At 41.9% G+C, this 7,530-nt stretch overlaps 1 long non-coding RNA gene across 1 annotated transcript; it reads right to left on the bottom strand.

Moving 5' to 3' along the window:
* Positions 1 to 2,991: 2,991 nt before the first annotated feature.
* On the bottom strand, positions 2,992 to 7,323 carry LOC107971816 (uncharacterized). The gene is made up of 4 exons (XR_001714662.4): positions 7,239 to 7,323; positions 6,007 to 6,267; positions 4,034 to 4,388; positions 2,992 to 3,283 (listed from the first exon to the last, which is right to left on the bottom strand). It is a non-coding gene; the product is annotated as an uncharacterized LOC107971816 (long non-coding RNA).
* Between the last annotated feature and the right edge of the window lie 207 nt (positions 7,324 to 7,530).

Genomic DNA, 7,530 nt, shown 5'->3' with positions numbered 1-7,530 from the left:
GGGCTGCCTGGCCAGCAGGCAACGCGCTATTTGTCAGAGGTCACATGATCTGATGGTTCGAGGGCAAAGGAAGAAAGCCATTTGGGAGTCCAGATGAAGGATGGGTTGAGGTGTAGTTGAACTTGACCTTAAGAAAACTCACATTGCATCTATGAAGATGTCAATGGCTACATCTGTAGAAGCAATAGGGAGTTAGAACCAGAAATGCCGGAAAAAAAACCTGAGAAACCACTGAAAAATGACAATTATTTCCTGAAACCCCTCTTTCCCCCAAATGACTAGAGGACCTGAAACATTAGGGGAGAGTAGCAGGTGGCTCATCTCAGAGACAGGCCTTGCTTGCCAACTCTTCTCCACTAGGAGGTTGGTGAAGGCACAGAGAGGAGAGTTTAGAATGAAATATTAGAGTAAAATCAATTTTGAGACTGAAGTCTTAAAGTAGACTGAATGTAATCAAAAGTGACTGAAGTTATTGGATCTCCCAGAGAAACTCTTAATGGCCAAGAATAGGTGATTTGATACCTCGTGGTTGATCAGAAAGAGCATAAAGGAGTTTTATTTTTATTTTATTATTATCATTATTATTATTGAGACAGTCTCACTCTGTTGCCCAGGCTAGAGTGCAGTGGCACAATCTTGGCTCACTGCAGCCTCCACCTCCCAGGTTCAAGCAATTCTCCTGCCTCAGCCTTGCTAGTAGCTGGGATTGCAGGCACCTGCCACCATGCCTGGCTAATTTTTGTATTTTTAGTAGAGACGGGATTTCACCATGTTGGCCAGGCTGGTTTTGAACTCCTGACCTCAAATGATCCTCCCGCCTCTGCCTCCCAAAGTGCTGGGATTACAGGCATGAGCCACCATGCCCAGCAAAGTTTCATCTTTATTCCCCACTAAAGTAAACTTCCAATTAGCTTAAATTATGTCTTTGAATTAAAAGAACAAAGTTAAAAACTGTATCTTGGTAATGCTCTCTGCTTATTAGTTTTACCTGGAGTTGAGTAAACATTTTTAAATTTCCTTTTTTTTTTTTTAAGCTATGGATCATTCTTCACTTATATCCTTGGTTACTAATTCTGCACCATCCCTTTATCTTCTCCCCTTTTTATCCTGCCTTCAGTGGTGGGTTGGAGTTCCACATGCTCTCTGCTACGTTCATTACTTTGCATTATTTTTCTATTAATTTTTATACGGTGTCTTTTTCTTGATTCTGACTTTTATTTGGCTAATTTGATTTTCTGCCACATCAGTTCAGCCTTTTACTGTTTCGCTAATGATCTGATTTTGGTTATTGCATTTCTCTTCGTGGACTGGCTTTGTATATTAACTGCAACATCTTTTAAAGTACCTCTTGAATTATAAGTAAGATACGTTTTGCCGGGCTGAGGATTACTTGATTTTAAATCCTAATCCTTCCATTTAAAAACTGTGGTGACCTTATCATCATAGAGAAAGGGATAAACCAAGAACTTTGAATTCATTGTGATATGTTCCATAACAGTAGCGAGAAGCTGGCAGCATGCATTTAAAGAGCCAAGAGAGATTTGGGTCGGTGGAGACAGAGAAGGCCATGCGAGGGTGTTCAATCTTTTGCCTTCCCTGGGTCACATCGGAAGAAGAAGGACTGTCTTGGGCCACACATAAAATACACTAACACTAACAATAGCTGACAAGCTAAAAAAAAAATGCAAAAAAATCTCATAATGTTTTAATAAAGTTTACAATTTTGCATTGGGCCACATTCAAAGACATCCTGGGCCACATGCAGCCCATGGGCCGCAGGTTGGACAAGCTTGATCCAAAGATTCAGTGTGATGGAAGTAGGAAATGCTGGGTTTGTGTGCTAAGATTAGAAGTCAAAAAAAGAGTTAGATCCTGCAGGTTCTTGTATGATCAAATCAAGTATAAGATTTTATCCTGTAGAAAAGGTACTCCTTAAGTGCACACCCTGGACTCAAGAAACCTCAGGTTATTCTTGTCGCATGTCCTTGGAGTTTTCATTTTTTATTTTTATTATTATTATTTTTTGAGACAGGGTCTTGCTTTGTCACGCAGGCTGGAGTGCAGTGGTGCGATCTCACTGCAGCCTGGACCTCTTGGGCTCAAGTAATCCTCCTGCCTCAGTCTTCTGTGTAGCTGGGACTGCAGGTGTGTGCCACCACACCTATCTAATTTTTTTAAAATTTTCTGTCAAGACGGGGTCTCACTGTGTTGCTCAGGCTGGTCATGAACTCCTGGAGTCAAACAATCCTTCCACCTCAGCCTCCCGAAATGCAGAGATTACAGGTGTAAGCCACCATGCCTTGTTTCAAAACAGTATTTTAAAAGTATTGGTCGGGTGTGGTGGGTCTTGCCTGTAATCCCAACACTTTAGGAGACCGAGGCAGGTGGATGACCTGAGGTCAGGAGTTCGAGACCAGCCTGGCCAATATGGTGAAACCTATTTTTGTCTTTACTAAAAACACAAAAGTTAGCTGGGCGTGGTGGCGGGTGCCTGTAATCTCAGCTACTCAGGAGGCTGAGGCAGGAGAATCGCTTGAACCCGGGAAGCAGAGGTTGCAGTGAGCCAAGATTGAGCCATTGAACTCCAGCCTGGGTGACAGAGTGAGACTCCATCTCAAAGAAAATAAATAAATAAATAAATAAATAAATAAATGAAAAGTATGAATTAAACAACATACACTCTATGGCATAGAATACAAAATCAAACTAAAATGCTAAGATAAAGCTGATGTCCATCCAGGTATTTCTGGTGGCCCACTCTGGGCCCACAGGAGTGCCCGTTCACTCCCATATACCTCTTGGGATATCAACTAGGAGACTCCATCAGCATCCCCACAACTTCTCAGTGCAGGCTTCCCTCCCTGAAGAAAGGGTTTCCTCTTAATCCTTCCCACATAAGCCATGAAGGGCTCTAATTAGATGGTTTCGCTGTAATAACATCCCAGCCCTTCAGAAGCCAGAGCTCCAAACAAAGATAAACTAAAGACAGTGTTCTCCACTAATACTGATGTATTTTCAATTTATGCAATCCAGAGTGCAGTGGTCTGCACCGTCCCCTGTCTGCAATGATTAATGCCCTGGCCCTAGCTAGGGTCCAGGAAGAGAGAGCCAGGGGAAGGAGACGCACTGGATTTTATATTATCATGGCTGCAACAAACTCATTCGGTGGTGTCAGCGCTGACTGCGGGGTTCTGATTATGAAATATGATGCATGTTGAATTTAATGACTTTCTCTGCCCTTCTGGTGAGTTCACTGCTTCCCAATGTCATTTTCTGTTCTCATCTGAGTGGTAATAAAAGGAATATCATTGACTGTGGTAGCTCTGTAACCACTGTGTGTTTTACAATAAATTGCATTTTGAGACCTTTCTCCCCAGGGGAAAAGTGCATGGTCAGAAGGATTATTCTGAGATGGGCTCTGGGACCCCAGTCTCCAAGAAGATGGGGAATAAGGTGAAGCTGCCCTTTTTTAGAGAATGATTCTCTAAGAACACTCATTTTTCAAGCAGTTATATATCAAAGGTCAGTGTGGACCCGTGGAAAATGATAAAACACAGTTTCTAAAACAAAAATGACTATGGGCCAACCAGAATCAATGCAGGCTGGACAAGGTCTAACCTCTCAATAATTCAAGAAGGGGAAAACTGCAAGAATAGAAACTCAAAACTGGGATGGCAGTCCTGAAGGTCCTGTTCTTTTTGTGTGTGTTCAAACTAACCTTTTGTTATTCTCCTACAGGAAGGTCATCCCCATTTGGGGATAGGAAGAAGGAGAAGAAGAGAAATACTTAGTGAGTGATAACTGTGTACCAGACCAGTGCTAGGCACTGCATGGCACAATGTCACCGACTCTCACAGCACGTGTGTAAACCAGGCCTCATCACCCCCAATTTGTAAATAGTGAAGTTTAGGCTCAACTAAATTGAGCAATGTTCCCAGAATCCCAGAACCAGTGGGGGTCAGGGCTAGGGGTCCAGTTCAGGGGCATCTGATGCCAAGAAGTGTGTTGTGCAGGCCAGAAGCACCGGTCTTACCTAGGAGCTCAATGGAGATGCAAACTCTCAGGTCCCTGCCCCGCTGCACCTGTGAAAGTGTGAGAAGCACACTTTACACTCCAAGCCATGAAGCTGACAGAGGATGGAAAGTTTCCTAACATTTGGGGCCATTAGGACGTGCTCCTCTCTCCACTGTCCAGAGGGACTGCTGTGTTATGTAGCAATGACCACCAGAACTTCCGATTCATTCATTGTTCATCCTGCTGGAAGTAGTGTTTACTGGGGACAGGGCTGCTCAAACTTCAGAGTGTCTGACAATCGCCTCTACTGCTGGTCAAAGGACAGGTTCCTTAATTCTGTGCTGTAGTAGTCACAGTCCTCCAGACAAAAAGAACTAATGAGAGAAAGAGAAAGATACATAGATAAATACACAGATAGATACATACATACATACATATATACACAAATAGACACATACGTATATACATACATAGATGACAAATAGATACATAGATACATGACTGATAGATAGATACATATATACACACATAGATCTGTATATGCACAGATAGATACATAAATAGGTATGTAGATAGATACATAGCTAGGTACATAGATACGTAGCTAGATAGATGCATAGATAGATAAATGATATATAGATACATAGATCCAGATAGATAGATGATATATAGATACACAAATACATAGAGATAGACAGATGATAGATACATAGACAGATACATAGATAGGTGATATATAGATAGATAGATAGATACATACAGATAGATGATTGATAGATACATAGATGATAGATACAAAGATATGTAGAGATAGATGATGATAGATGGATAGAGATAAATAGATAAATACATAGATACATAGATAGATACATAGACAGATACTTAGGTACATAGATACATATGTATCTATGTATAAATAGACAGATACATAGATACATAGATAGATACGTAGATACATACATACATATGTTAAGGAGAAGGCTCATAACATTACGGAGGCTGACAAGTCTAGACTTTGTAGGTCAGACTGTCAGGCAAGACCTGGGGAAGAGCTGATGCTGCAGTGTAAGTCAAGGCCAGCCATCTGCTGTCAGAATGTCCTCTTGCTTGGGGGAGATCAGCCTTTTATTCTATTCACATCTTCTACTGATTGGATGAGGTCCACCCCACAAGGTGGGGCAATTTGCTTTACTCAAAGTCCACCAACTTAAATGTCAATCTCATTCAAAAACAACCTCGTAAGAACATCCAGAATAATATTTGACCACATATCCAGATACCATGGCCAGCCAAGTTGACACATAAAATTAACATCCCATGTATCTTAATTGCAGTAGTGGTCACGCATGTCTAGATATGTGGGAAGAATGATGTGGAACTATACTCATACATGGCACCAATGTCACATATTTGGTTTTTATATTGTCCTATCATTATTCAATTATTCAATAATTATTTTAATTACTTAAAATTAAACATTGTTTAATAATTATTAAGATAGAACCATCGAGGGCTCCTACATGGGAGTTCACTTACTATCTTTGCAACTTCCTGTGTGTCTAAAATTACTTCCAAAAAAAAGCTTGGTTTTTTTTCAAATCATGCAGATTGCTACCCATTTGTAGCTGCTCTTCCCACTTTCCTAGCTCCAGGATTCCAATGCACTTGGACTATTGGTGATTTGGTTGCAAAGAGGCTACTGCTGACCTCCGTGTAAGAACTGTCCCTAACAGAGGCATAATCTGGCTGGAGCTGTGATTTAATATGTGCAACAAGGAACTATGTTATAGCACTTTTCTACCTTAGAGGGGAAAAAAGGAGTAGCAAATTAGAACGTAGTACTGCAAGTAAACAATAATCCTTTGTAATTTTTGGTGTATAGCATCATTCCATGTTATAAAAGGGAGGGACAGTGGGAGTTGTCTCTTCCAGATATCTCATTGGACAGATGAGAAAGAGACCAGAAACAAAATTGCCTCCCTCTTGAGTTACCTGTCCAGGCACTCTCCTCCTTAGTAACAAAATCTGGACCAGAAGCAGAGCCCTGGGACTCTCAGGGCCTGAGCCAACCAATCACAATCTCACTTCCAGATTAGTTTCACAGGACTTCCAACACGTTGTCATACTTCATTCTCTCCAAAGTCCTCTGTGGTAGAGAGGGTAGATATTGCCAAGGTCGTTTTACAGATGCAGAGACCAAGGTCAGAAAGGCAACTCTCCTTGGGACAATGGACTTGGCAGGTGCTCTTTTCCCTTCAAGAAAGTTAAGTAACACATCTTAAGTCCCACAGACCTAGACTTACTAACACTAAGACAGTCTGCAAACAAGCACAGCCAGCCCCAGGATGTGGTATTAGCTCTGTTGAAATATGAGTCAACACCCCTTGGCTTATCCACCTTCTGATCCCAGCCCAGGCACTAATTCTATTAACCAGGAAAAATCCTACTGGGGTCCTAGTTTTCTAATGTTTAAAGTGACAGCATGGAAATAACAAATGAAGGATTGTTTGTTTGTTTGTTTTTGTCTCAATTTTCTCTGTGATTTATAATCTAGCCTGTACTTTGGAAAAGCTCACATATTAAGATAATTGTCAGTAATTTTCTGGCTTTTGCGAAAGTATCTGTGCTTGCACAGTGGAGACAAAAGATAGTGTGACAAGTGGCAGAAAATAAATGCCTATACCGGCAACTTGGGGCCACTTTACCTCAGGCTCTGTTGCCCACTTCCCTACATCTAAACCATTACAGATTCCAGTTGAGTCTACTCCTTTCTTCAAAGTAAGATTTTATTTATTAGGAAACTTTTGGGTTCACAGCAAAATTGAACAAATTGAGCACAGTGTACAGAGACTTCCCTTATATCCCCAGCCCCCACACATACACAGCCTCTTCCACTATTAACATCCCCCTCCAGAGTGATACATTTATGAGGAACTTGCATTGACACACCATTATCAGCTAAAGCCAACACTCAGTGTACATTAGGATTCATTTCTGGTGGTGTACATTCTATGGGGGTTTTTTTGTTTGTTTTTTTTTTGGAGATGGAGTCTCGATCTGTCGCCCAGGCTAGAGTACAGTGGCGTGATCTCAGCTCACTGCAAGCTTCACCTCCTGGGTTCACGCCAGTCTCCTGCCTCAGTCTCCCAAGCAGCTGGGACTACAGGCACCCGCCACCATGCCCAGCTAATTTTTTGTATTTTTTAGTAGAGATGGGATTTCACCATGTTAGCCAGGATGGTCTCGATCTCCTGACCTCGTGATCCGCCTGCCTCGGCCTCCCAAAGTGCTGGGATTACAGGCATGAGCCACCGCGCCTGGCGCATTCTATGGGTTTTGATGAATGCATAATGACGTGTGCAACCATTATGGTGTCATACAAGTATTTTTTTTTTTCTTTTTCTTTCTTTTTTTTTTTGAGATGGAGCGTTGCTCTGCCTCCCAGGCTGGAGGGCAGTGGTGCGATCTCAGCTCACTGAAACCTCCACCTCCTGGGTTCAAGTGATTCTCCTGCCT

This window comes from Pan troglodytes, chromosome 6 (assembly GCF_028858775.2).
Source record: "Pan troglodytes isolate AG18354 chromosome 6, NHGRI_mPanTro3-v2.0_pri, whole genome shotgun sequence".
NCBI lineage: Eukaryota > Metazoa > Chordata > Mammalia > Primates > Hominidae > Pan > Pan troglodytes.
Note: the sequence above shows the minus strand (reverse complement) of the source record. Positions and strands in the feature narration are given on the sequence as shown.